The following is a 12,956-nucleotide window of genomic DNA, read 5'->3' on the forward strand; positions in this document are numbered from 1 at the left end:
ATTAGGGTTAAGAAGTCAGGGGCAGCCTCCTCTGTATTTCAGGTGAGACCTCCGTTAAGTACAAGCATCCTGGAGAGCAGATGACGTGTGTATTTCAGAACCTAATGATTTCCCTGTGTTTTGCATGAGGAAAAAGAGGTGCCCTTGTTCACAGGATAAGTAATTGCATTGTAGCTCAGCACAACAACATTGAACATATGCCAGGAGCTTGTTACCCATGGAGAAAGACTACCAAGTCTATAGTCTAAGCCAACGAAGGTATGCTATGTATTCAGCACAAAGGCTGATGCAGACCTTCATGTACTGACATTGAAAAGATTCAGACAAAGCTCTGACTACAGAACAATTAAGTACAAATTATATGCTTTACGTAAAATGCACACTCACATGGGGAGTGATGCTGTCCATTTTATCTTAGGATATGAAAGACAGGCAAATGCAAAAAAAAAAATCTAGAATGGTCAATAGAGATGTCATGATGCGGTTCCATCCAAAAGAGAAGAGGAACGAGGATGGAAGTGAGTGGTGAAGGTAGATGTTATTTTTCAAATCGTGTTGAAAAATATTACAAACAGGACAGTTTACATGTACATATGCACCAAAATCTTACCTTATAGAGGGTTTAAGGGGATAGGAAATGAAATATTGGATGTAAGTGAACAAAAAGAGAGCAAGTGTAGCAAAACGGCAACATACATACCATTGCATAGAATGCAGTGAAAATTAAATTTTTAAAAAAGAACATGCCGCCTGGCCGGGCGTGGCTCAGCGGTTGAGCATCGACCTAGGATCCAGGAGATCTTAGTTTGATTCCCGGTCAGGGCACATGCCCGGGTTGTGGGCTCGACCCCCAGTCGGGAGCATGCAGGAGGCAGCCGATCAATGACGACTCTCTCATCATTGATGTTTCTATCTGTCTCTCTCCCTCTCCCTTCCTCTCTGTGAAATCAATAAAGATATATTAACAACAACAACAACAAAAGAACATGCCTATTATTATGTTGCCTGACACATAAAAAAAGAGGAATACAATCAGAATATATTTGAAATGTTTTGAGGTGTATTTTATATGATCAAAGGAAATATTCATTATCAAAATGCATGTACCTCAGCACATGGGAGATATTCAATTACAGCAGTCCAAACAGAGAGAGGAGGGTTGCAGAATGTGCCAAGGAACAATAGCCAACAATTTTCCAAAGTAAAGAAATATTTCACGTAGTATATTTCATATTCCCAGCCACGAGCTTAACTCATACACACACACACACACACACACACAGAGAGAGAGAGAGAGAGAGAGAGAGAGGGAGGGAGGGAGGGAGGGAGGGAGGGAGGGAGGGAGAGAGAGAGAGAGAATAATACTTGCACACAGTTATGCAAGCACACATACAAACACACATAGGCTTTCATAGTAAAGCTTCTAGAAACCAGAGTGAAATAGAAGACCTTAAAAGCAAGGAGAGAAAAACCAACCTGATATTAGGCAGGGTCCTCTTATCATTTTAAATAGAGGGAGCATGATAGAATGAGTTGGAGTCCGGAAAAAGCAAAGGGGGGGGGGTAATGAGACACTAAGAAGAATGTCATGGTAGGAAGAGTGGGCACTTGTAGCTCTGGAACAGCCAAGGGAAGAGATGGTGGTTCTGAGAACTCATGCCCTTGGAGGAGGAGACCTCTGAGCTTGGGCTCAGAATTCTAAGAAAAGGGGCTGCCCAGCTCTGTGACGTTTCTCAAGGAGGTCAGGGGAAGGATGCAGGAAACCCAAGACCGTCCAATCTGCTGGTGCTGGTCCTTACTGAGATCACATGTCCCTGTCCCTGTCATATGAAGGGCCTCTTTGAGATGGCCCTGAGAGGAGCAGGAACAGAGAGGAAGGTACAGCCGGTTGTGCCACATCCAGACCTCCTGTGGCACTCCAGAGACCCCACTGGCCAAACCTCACAGGCAGTCGGGAGGTAGAGGGAAAATAGAATTGGCAGAGCTCGGTTTCGGCACCGTATAAGACTGAGCCGAAAGGCATGGATATCCTCTACCTAGAACCTGCTCCTTCTTAAGGCACATCCCTGACAAGGAATGCGACGGCGCATCCTACCAATTGCCGTGTTTTTCTTTAGAAACACAAATAAACATACAAAAGCTGTAACATCAACAGCATTCACTTTCAAACACACAACCAAAAAACCCAGAGCCTTCAAGAAGGAACTTATATTTATGCTTATATAATAAAGAAGGAGCCGTTTACTAATTTGAATTCTGTTTACCTAACTGTAATTAATGGTGTGATAACAGGAAATTTGACTTGTAGAGAACATGTTTTTCAGTTTGTGTGTGTGAATGACTCAGGGTGAGCACAATATCATCCCCCGGTTACACAAAGTTATTTAGATCATCCATTGCTACCCATTGGTCTCATTTGCAGACTTCAACTCTTCTCTCTCATATCGTTTCCATAAAAGCTTTCTACTACAAGTAGGTGTAAACGAATAAGCTTACATCTTTAAGGGTTCATGGGACAATCATTGTAAGCAGAGGTGTAAAATGAGAAATATTTGGAGATCTCTGCTTTCAGGAACTCAGGTGACAATGCCCTCAGGCAACAGGTGTCACCTAGGACACTGAAGCAGGGATGGGGCATGACAGGTTATTCAATCACCTTAGCCCACAACAAGAGGAGCTGCCATTCTCCCTTACAAAACAGGAGGGACTGGAGGGCTTCATGTCCAACTAAAGACCATACACTGGCAACACACACACACACACACACACACACACACACACACACACACAACACTCACATTGATTGCAGACACCGACTAGTCTCGATGTTTCTACAGTTACTCCATCTCTCCAGTCGGTGAGTATCCTCATTAAACGTTTCTGCCGCGAGAAAAGAATGGCTTACCCCAGTTGTCATGGAAACCAGGATGTCATCAAAACCGTTTCCCTGATGTTTGCTTTCTATGGAAACCAGGAACTACTAATACATCCTCAGATACAGAGCGTTGATCTTGCTCTCAGTCAATTACACCCCAACCAATCCAACGAATGAATGAATGAATAAATAAATAAATTAATTAATTAATAAATGAATATAGAGACAATACCCAGTGTTCTCATGGAATAAACATTATGGGGCAGGGGTGTTTTCACAAAGGTGTGTTGGAGAAAATAAAGTAAAAGGATAACAGCTTCTGTCCTCCCTACACACGCGCGCGCGCGCGCGCACACACACCACACACACACACACACACACACACACACACACACGATCTCACATATGCCCGCGCACGCAGGCAGGCACGCAGCACGCACGTACGCAGGCACGCACGCCAGCGCGCGCACGTACTTAGGTTCCTTTTAACCTGCCAGGACACGTGAGGCTCTGTACGTTTGTGCAGGTGAGATCCAAGGAATCTTGATCAATTTTAAGTGACCCGGAGAGGAGAAAACGTGAGAGGATGAAGCACCTGGATGTCAGAGGAAGGCAAATCAGGAACTGAGATCGTGGCAGGACCAAGGTACCCTGGGTCTACCCTCAGACAAATATATATTGTCAGGGTTGCAAGGACACCATGGTTCCCGGAAAGAGAGACGACTCTCCAAAGAGCCCTTGACCTAGGACGATAGGGACGTTGAGATGAACCTCTCCCATTTGGAGTCCGTGCTCAGTGTGCACTGCTGTAACCACATTGCCAACGGACTGTATGCTGAGACAGGCTCCTAGCGTCAGGGCAGAGGGCACACACTCCCTCTCTCTCAGTCATTTGCAGTAGTCTGTGCTTTAGACAAATCAATTAATAGTGTCTCTGCTCTCAAAGGGCTGCTTAAATGTCATCGAAGAACATTGGACCTGAGCAGTGCCCAGTGGTCATTCCGGGAACTCTGGGGAATGGTCCATAAGAACATGTTGGGGGACCAGTGAGATCTTCCTTTCCCTACTCTGTATCAGAGAGTCCAGGCTGCTCGGTTCCCTTCTGTGGAAACGACAGATTGTAGGAGGTGGGATGAAGAAGCAGGTAAGAACACCCCGACCTTCCCTATTCAGGTAGATATTAAATAGATTTGCACAAGTGTAAAACAAAGCCACTCTTTCAACAATTAAAAAAATTTTTAATTGACTTTGGGGTGACATTGGTTAATAAAGTTATATAGGTTTCAAGTATACAATTCTATAATTCTATAATACATCATCCATATATTGTATTGTGCGTTCACCACCCAAACTCAAGCCTCCTTCCCTCACCATTTATCCACCATTTACCCTCTTGTACCTCCCCACCCCCTTTCCCTCTTGTAATCACCATACCGTTGTCTGTGTCTATGAAGTTTTGTGGAGGTTTTTTGTTTTTGTTTTTGTTTTGTTGCTTAGTCCCTTCACCTTTTTCACCCAGCTCGCCAAACCCCCTCCCCTCTGACAGCTGTCAGTCTTTTCTCTGCATCTATGAGCCTGTTTCTATCTTGTTTGTTAGTTTATTTTGCTCATTAGATTCCACATATAAGTGAAATCATATGGTAGTTGTCTTTCTCTAACTGGCTTACTTCACTTAGCATAATGCTGTCCAGGTCCCTCCATGCTGTCACAAAAGGCAAGATTTCCTCCTTTCTTACCGCCGAGTAGCATTGCATTGTGTAAATGTACCGTTGCTTTTTTCATCCACTCCTCTACTGATAGGCACTTGGGCTGCTTCAAAATCTTGGCTGTTGTGAATAACGCTGTGATGAACATAGGGGTGCGTCTATTCTTTCGAATTAGTGTTTTGGGTTTCTTTGGATGTAGTCCCAGAAGTGAAATGGCTGTGTCATAAGGCAGTTCTGTTTTTAATTTTTTGAGGAACCTCCATACTGTTTTCCACAGTGGCTGCACCAGTCTGCATTTGCACCAACGGTGTACTAGGTTTCCCTTTTCTCCGCATCTTCACTAACACTTGTCGCTTGTTGATTGATTGATGATAGCCGTTCTGGCAGGTGTGAGGTGATATCTCGTTGTGGTTTTAATTTGCATCTCTCTGATGGTGAGTGACGTTGAGCACTTTTTCACATGTGTATTGGCCATCTGTGTGCCCTCTCCGGAGAAGTGTCTATTCAGGTCCTTTGCCCATTTAAAAAATGTATATATCTCTATTGACTTCAGTGAGAGGAAGGGAGAGGGAGAGAGAGAGTTGAAACATCAATGATGAGAGAGTCATTGGTCGGCTGCCCCCTGCACGCCCCCAACTGGGGGTCGAACCCGTAACCCGCACATGTGTCCCGACCAGGAGTCGAACCTCGATCTCCTGGATCATAGGTTGATGCTCAACTGCTGAGCCATGCCCAGCCAGGCCTTTGCCCATTTTTAAATCAAAACCACACTTTCAATACTTCTTTTGTTTTAAAAAATAGAGTGATTTTTTTCATGATGCCTATTTATATGTAAGCAACAACGAACCTAATATTATTTTAAATGAATGCATTAAAATTAATAGCTTAGTTTCCCCCCAAATACTTGACTATTATATTACAGTGGACTAATCGAAACTCACACATTGTAAAATTAACCATTGTAAAGTATTCCATTCCGTGGCATTAACTAAATTCACAGTATTGCGAAACCATCACGTCTATCTTCTTACAAAACACGTTGCCAAGTCTTGAAGGAAATCTTATACCCAGTAGGAAGTCAGTCACTCCTCATTCCTCCTGCCCCCAACCCCTGGCAACCACTAAACTGCTTTCTGTCTTTATGAATTGGCTTATTCTGAACACTTCATATATGTTGAATCACACATTATGGGACCTTTGGTGTCTGGCTTCTTTCACTTAGAATAACGACTTCAAAGTCATCCACATTATAACACTCCTTATGGCTGCATAATATCCCATTGCATGGAGAGTCCACGTTATGTTTATGCATTCGTCAGTCCATGGGCATTTAGGTTGCTTCCACCTTTGGCTGTTTTGTACTGTGCTGCTATGAACATTCACGTTCATGTGTGTGTGTTTTTAATGCTTGTTTTTGTTTGGTGGGGGAGGGGCTGTATCTCTAGGAGTGGAATTACTGTATCATATACTTATTATATGTTTAAGCTTGTGAGGGACCACCAAACCATTTTCAACAGTCACTGTACAATTTAAAAATCCCACCAGCGCCCAGCCGGGCGTGGCTCAGCGGTTGAGCGTCGACCTAGGATCCAGGCGATCGGGGTTCGATTCCCGGTCAGGGCACACGCCCGGGTTGTGGGCTGCAGCCGATCAATGACTCTCTCATCATTGATGTTTCTCTCCCTCTCTCCCCCTCTCTGAAATCAATAAAGATATATTAAAAAAAAAAAAAAATCCCACCAGCAATGTATAAAGCTTTTGATCACTCTGCTTTCCCCGCAGTACTTGTTGTTTTCCTTTTTCTAAGTTTTAGACATCTAAGTTTAAGTGTTACAGCTATTATTGTAGTTTTGATTTGCATTTGCTAATGAATAGTGATGCCGAGCATATCATATGTGATTGTTGTCCATCTGTGTATCTTCTTTGCGAAATGTTTGTTCAGGTCATTTACGAATTTGTATTGTTGTCATTTGTTTGGAGTTGTAAGGGCTTTTCTACCTTCTGGATACTAGACTCTCACTAGATGTATGACTCGACAATGTTCTCTCCCATTATGTAGGATATCTTTTTTCTCTCTTGCTAGAGTCTTTTCATTCAAAAGGATGTTCATTTTGATGAAGGCCTTTTATCTATTTTTATCTGTTTTTTTCCTTTGCTGCTTTTGCTTTGGGTCTAATATTTAAGAAATCATTGCCAAATCTAAGGTCGTGAAGGTGTACTGGTGTGTTTTCTTCCAAGAGTTTTATAATGTTAGCTCTTGTATTTAGGTGTTGGGTCCATTTTGAGTGAGTGACTTTTTGTGTATGGCATACCTTAAGGGTCCAACTTCATTCATTTGCATGTGGATACAGTTGTCCAGGGGCCATTTGTTGAAGAGACTGTTCTTACCTCCGTTGAATGGTCATCGTCAATCATCCCTCACCCAATTCACTGGTGTGCTTCCAAGAGCCAGTGAAATGTTATAAGGAAGAGAATTAGAAGTCAAACATAAGCCATTGGCTTAGCATTAACATTACTTGAGGATGTAGGCAGTTTGAAAGTGTGATCAGACCAAATAAAATATTGAAGCTTTGCTCCAAATCTTAGATGAAAGAAGTAAAACGTGTGATACAAAATACACACAAAAATATTACAGAGCTGGCCACAAATTCAGACAGGTACGAAAAAAGTGAAATATTAAAAAAAAAAAAAATGTATGGGGGAAGAGAGGGAGGAAGGGGGGGGGTGAAAGTAAATAAGTTCCCCCCACTTTAAAATTGTGTAGCGTGTCTGCCTAGTGGAATGAAGCATGAATTTCATTTCCTTCATAAACTTTATATTTTATAAAAATTACTTTACAGGGAATATATATATTTTATAAATGGAACAAAGACTTGACAGTAGAATGTAAGTTAACTAAGAGTGCTCCATATCAAATTATTTTTGGAAAGTGGAGTGCTCTTTATTAGCTAACTTCAGGAAGGATAACGTGAAAACTCATTAAGTCTTCTTGGCACAACTGTAAGAAATGAGAACATGGTTGTAATCCTCTATAGATAGGTGTCATTTGATACCTGTGTTTTCTTGTAGTGGGGTGAGAATTAAAAGGCATCCATTTGATTTCCCCTTAAAAGTTCAATACAGACAAGTTTAAGGTTGGCGCTAGAATAGTCAAAAGGTGTTATAACTCAATCTTGGTTATTCACGGAGCAGATACTCCATTAATGTCCTCTGTTCCTATGTCTTTCTTGTTCAGATGTTGAATAGTTCAGAACCGGCATGGATGGACTGCATTTGCAAAACAGAGGCAACGGTGTGAGGAAGCCACCAGATGGGGATGTTGAGCCGCCATTGTTAAGGTCAGCCAGGCCCTCCTTGACACATACGGTGGGGCTGGAAGCAACCTGGAGGATTTACTGAAAATGCAGATTCCCAGTGCCAGCCCACAGAATAGATTGGGCAGGCCTGGGATACAGCCAGGGAACCTGGATTTTAACACTCCCCTTCCCGTGATTCTGATGTAGGTGGTCCCATGCACCACACTTTGAGAAACTGATGTAAATGGTAATTAAACCATAGGCCTATTATGGGAACGTTTAGGGAAAGGGTATAAATTGAGGAAAGAACCGAGTAAAAGAGTCCTGAGGAACGCCATCATGCGAGGGCGCATTTGAGGAGAAAGAGCTAGCAGTGGCAATGAGAAGTTGTCAAGAGAACACGCAGTTATGAAAGCCCAAGGAAGATGCAGGGAGCGGAAAGAGAACAGGAGAGCGTGTTCAAACAGGCTTCACACAGTGTTTTCCTTTTGTTCAAATATCTGTTGCCTTCTTTGACTTTTTGTGGAGAAATATTGCCTCAAAGAATGAGAATGCTCTGTGACGTTTGACATAATTGTTCCTTTGCAATAAATGTTATATTTTCCGTAAAAAATCCACATTTATTAATAAATGTCATATTGAGTCCTAATGATTAAAATATTAATTCTTTATGCTTTGAAATATAGCATAGGCACTAGTTCGCATTCCATGTTTGATATTCAGGAAATTGTAAACCAGTGGCTCAAAAAGTGGTCATAATAATGGCAACACAGAATCATTATAATGTAATCATAAATATATGTTTACGGCTATCAGCAATAATACAATTGCACTATTATTAATATTTGAGCACTTGCTTTATATTACTGAGTGCCTATAAGAGATCGTATGCATTATTTCACTTAATTTCATCCAAATTTTATGAGACAACTGCTATTATTATTATGCCTTTATGATAGTAACAAAGTCACTGAGGCTTAGAGAAGTCAAGAAGTTAGCTCAATGCCTCACAGTCCATAAGGGGCAAAGCCTCATTTAATTTTGTGCTGGATTTTCAGTTCATGCTTAGAGCATTTTTGTGAGTTTCTCTTTAAAACAACCCAGCATAGCCAAGTTTTTATTAGTTTTGGAAAGGCGTAGCTTGCAGGGGCTCCTAGCTCTTCACCTAAAATCCTCATTCTCCTCATGCTCCTGGGTCCCAATCTGGGCATCCGTTGCCAGCTTCCCTTGCTCTTAGGTGTGACCATGGGGCTGAGATCTCGGCAATGGGATGTCAGTGGAAATGATGTGTGCCCCTGGCAGGCCTAGCCCATAAGAACCTCGTACAGGGTGCACCTCCCTGTGCTTGTCCCCTTTTAGCAAACTGCAAAAGAGGACACCTATGGGGCAACGGATGGGAGCCTCATGGTGAAGGTGGCAGAGTTCCCAACAGCGTGGGTCCCTTGTACAAGTGCATGCACAAAGCCCACCAAGAAGACCCTTTTGCTTTCCCGGTAATGTTCCAGGAGAAATAAATGGACTACTTTTCAATCATTATACACGTTTGGGTTTAAATGTTACAACAGCAACTGTCTACCATAACTAAGGCAAGTTGGGTAAAAATAAATTTCAGTTATGCACTGCTCTATCATCATGAACTGTATTTGACTGCATTTTGAATAGTGGCTTAAGCAAATGGGGGTTCATTTATTTCAGTTGCCATGCAATAAGAATAGACAATTCAGGGCTAATGCCACAGCTCTGAATTGTTGATAACCATAAACATGTATTATAGTTATGATTATATTATAATAATTCTGTGTTGCCATTATTAAGACCACTTTTTGAGCCACTGGTATGCAATTTCCTGAATGTCAATATCTTCTCTCTCCTTGCCCCTCCATCCTTCATTGTGGCTTCTGTCTCCAAGGTCACAAGCACTGCATCTGTATTCCTGGCAGGACAAAGGGGAAAGGGCAAAAGGAGAAGCCAGCTGTGTCTGTCCAATTCAAGAAGGCCTCCTAGAAATGCTGCCAGTGTCATCTGGGACATATGGCATGGCCAGCACGAGGGCTGAACCAGGTTGTGTTCCCATCTCTAGATGCAGCAGGGTCAAGGTTGTGGTAGTAAGGACGAAAGGATGAAGGATAGAATGGTTCGGTAGAATCAGGACCTGACAAAGCCCTGACCTTACATCACCTTTATAAACTAGCCAAATCCCTTGTGGGAGGTAGCTTTTCACTCTGCTCTCATGCCAGACTTAAAGAACTAGAATGCTCCTGAAAATGTGGATGCACACGACTTTCAGGTAGGTGAACTACTGATCTATGCTCTATCGAGGGTGGCCTCTTTTTCTTTTCATCTGGCCCGGTCCATATGAACTCTTCCATGGGTTTATCGTTTCACAACTTCTAGGTGCACGCCAAAACGTCAAAGACAGTACCTCCTTCGACTAATTTGTTTTGAAATTTACATGGAAAATGGTAACTTTATAAGGGCTTCCAGGTCTACAGTCACACTCCACAAACCATTTTCTGTGCTATTGGAAGAGGCAAACACTGCTGGACACCGTGATTCACAGCCAAAGGCACAGCTTATTTCCAGAGGAGCAAAGTTAGACAGAACAGTGACAGGTGAGGGTCTGTGGAGAGCAACGGGTCAAAATACCACAGGTCTGGTCCTAGCTCTACAGTGAAGCTCTGTGAGCGTGGATAACCAGTTGTCCTCTTCGATTCCCAGTCTCTTGAATTATAAAACAGGGTTAAGCGAATTCCTCTCCCAGAGGGTTATCAAGATAAGTGAATGAATCATGGCTTTGTATACTTTCAAAGGGCAAAAACGCTTACAGAAGTGTGGTTTTTATTTATTGGTAAACGGTGATCAATTTGAATGATTCATTCTGAATCTGCTTGGTAGAATTCTTTGGGTTTCCAGCATGGTCAAAGCGAGGCAAAATACTAGTCTCATTAGCACAGAACGATTGGATGACAGTGTAGTGAGAGGAGAGAGGCTGCACAAGTCACAGCGGGAGGCAAAGGAAGAAGTGCCAACCAGGACTGGACAGGGAAGTCAGCTGAGCTTGTCCAAAGGCCCAGTGGCACAAAACAGCAATGCTGTGCTTGAGGAAACTGCAAGAAGCTCTGGACAGAGAGGATAAAGGGGGAGGGAAACAAGGTAAGATGCTCAGGGTCCTCATAGGTAGCGTAGACCCCCTTGTGGAGGCTCTGAGGAATCACTGAAGGACCTTAGGCATCATACTGTAGGCTAGTACCCGAAGATTCAAACAGACAGATCTGACTTGGAATCTTCATTTTATCTGGGCACAGGATAAAGAAACTGACTGGTGGAACAGGCTAGAGGAGAATCAGGGACACCCAGACACCTGGCAGAGCGGACAGCGGGAGAAGTGTACAGCATTCAATAAATGAGGATGGTACAATTAGTTTTCCACGGGAAGAAAAAAGTGATGGGGTCTCTACCTGACAGTAAGCACAAAAAACCATTGTACATGAACAGAGACTTAAAAATGCAAAATGACACCTTAAAACCATTTAAAGAACATATAGGGGGAGACTTTTATGGCCTGAGGGTTAAGGTAATCTTACTTTAAAAGGCCCGGGGGGTGGGGGGGGGGGGTGAGAGCTGTAGGTGGCGGCAGTGGTGGTGGTGGAGCTGCAGAGAGCCCAGTCTGTACTCAGCACCGACCTGGAAGCCTCCATCGACATCCTCCACTCCATAGCGAAGCATGACAGTCAGCAGCATGCGGAGGAGGCAGTGCAGGTCAAAGAGCAGAGCACCCTGGAACTGGGGTCTCTCCTGGCGAAGCCTGGACAAGCTGCAGAGCTTGGAGGACTCCTGAAGTATGTGCGGCCCTTCTTGAATTCCATCAGCAAGGCTGAAGCAGCTCGTCTCGTCTGATCTCTTCTCTATCTGTTTCTTGATACGGAAGCAGCTACGGGGCAGGAGATCCAGCTGTGTTTAGAGTGCCAAATCGAATAGGCCAAATCAGAGAAAAGAACTTTCTTACGCCAAGCTTTGGAGGCAAGACAGGTGTCTTTGTACTTTGATACCAAGAGGTACCAGGAAGCGTTGCATTCGGGTTCTCAGCTGTTGCGGGAATTGAGAAAGATGGATGACGAAGCCCTTTTGGTGGAAGTACAGCTTTTAGAAAGCAAAACATACCGTGTCCTGAGCAACTTGCTGAAAGCCCAAGCTGCCTTAACCTCTGCTCGAACCACGGTAAATGCCATCTACTGTCCCCCTAAATTGCAGGCCACCTTGGATATGCAGTCAGGTATTATTCAAGCAGCAGAGGAGAAGGATTGGAAAACGGCATACTCATATTTCTAAGAGGCATTTGAGGGTTGTGACTCCACTGGTAGCCCCAAGGCCATCGCATCTCTGAAGTACATGTTGCTGTGCAAAATCATGCTCAACACCCCAGAAGATGTCCATGCTCTGGTGAGCGGGAAGCTTGCACTGTGGCATGCGGGGAGGCAGACAGTAGCATTAAAATGTGTGGCCCAGACTAGCAAGAACAGATCACTTGCAGATTTTGCAAGGGCCCTGACAGATTACCGGGCAGAGCTCCGGGATGACCCAGTCATCAACACACACTTGGCCAAGTTGTTTGATAACTTATTGGACCAGAATCCAATCCGAGTCACTGAGCCTTTTTCCCCGAGTACAGATTGAACACATATCTAGCCTCATCAAACTTTCCATGGCCGTTGTGGAAAAGAAATGATCACAGATGATTCTTGACAAGAAATTTCATGAGATCTTGGACCAGGGGGAGGGTGTCTTGATTATTTTCGATGAACCCCCCAGTAGATAAAACTTATGAAGCTGGTCTGGAAATAATTCAGAACATGAGTAAAGTAGTGGATTCTCTCTACAACAAAGCCAAGAAACTGACATAGGTGAGTGCTGGCTCCAGGACCGGCCAGCAGCACCATCTTCTGCCTGTCTGTTCTGCCTGTCGAGACTGAAAGCCTCCCGGTGGCCTCTCAGCTTCCCGACTGACACTCTGTCTTCTCTTACACAGTTGGATCTGTAGTGGTCCTTTGGAGAGTGCGTTGCGGCGGGAGAGTGCAACCT

At 43.6% G+C, this 12,956-nt stretch overlaps 1 pseudogene; it reads left to right on the forward strand.

The window, feature by feature from the left end:
* The first annotated feature begins 457 nt into the window (after nt 1-457).
* LOC148090528 (26S proteasome non-ATPase regulatory subunit 11 pseudogene) lies at nt 458-12,956 on the forward strand (annotated as a pseudogene).

Source organism: Miniopterus natalensis, chromosome X (assembly GCF_054644295.1).
Source record: "Miniopterus natalensis isolate mMinNat1 chromosome X, mMinNat1.hap1, whole genome shotgun sequence".
Lineage (NCBI taxonomy): Eukaryota > Metazoa > Chordata > Mammalia > Chiroptera > Miniopteridae > Miniopterus > Miniopterus natalensis.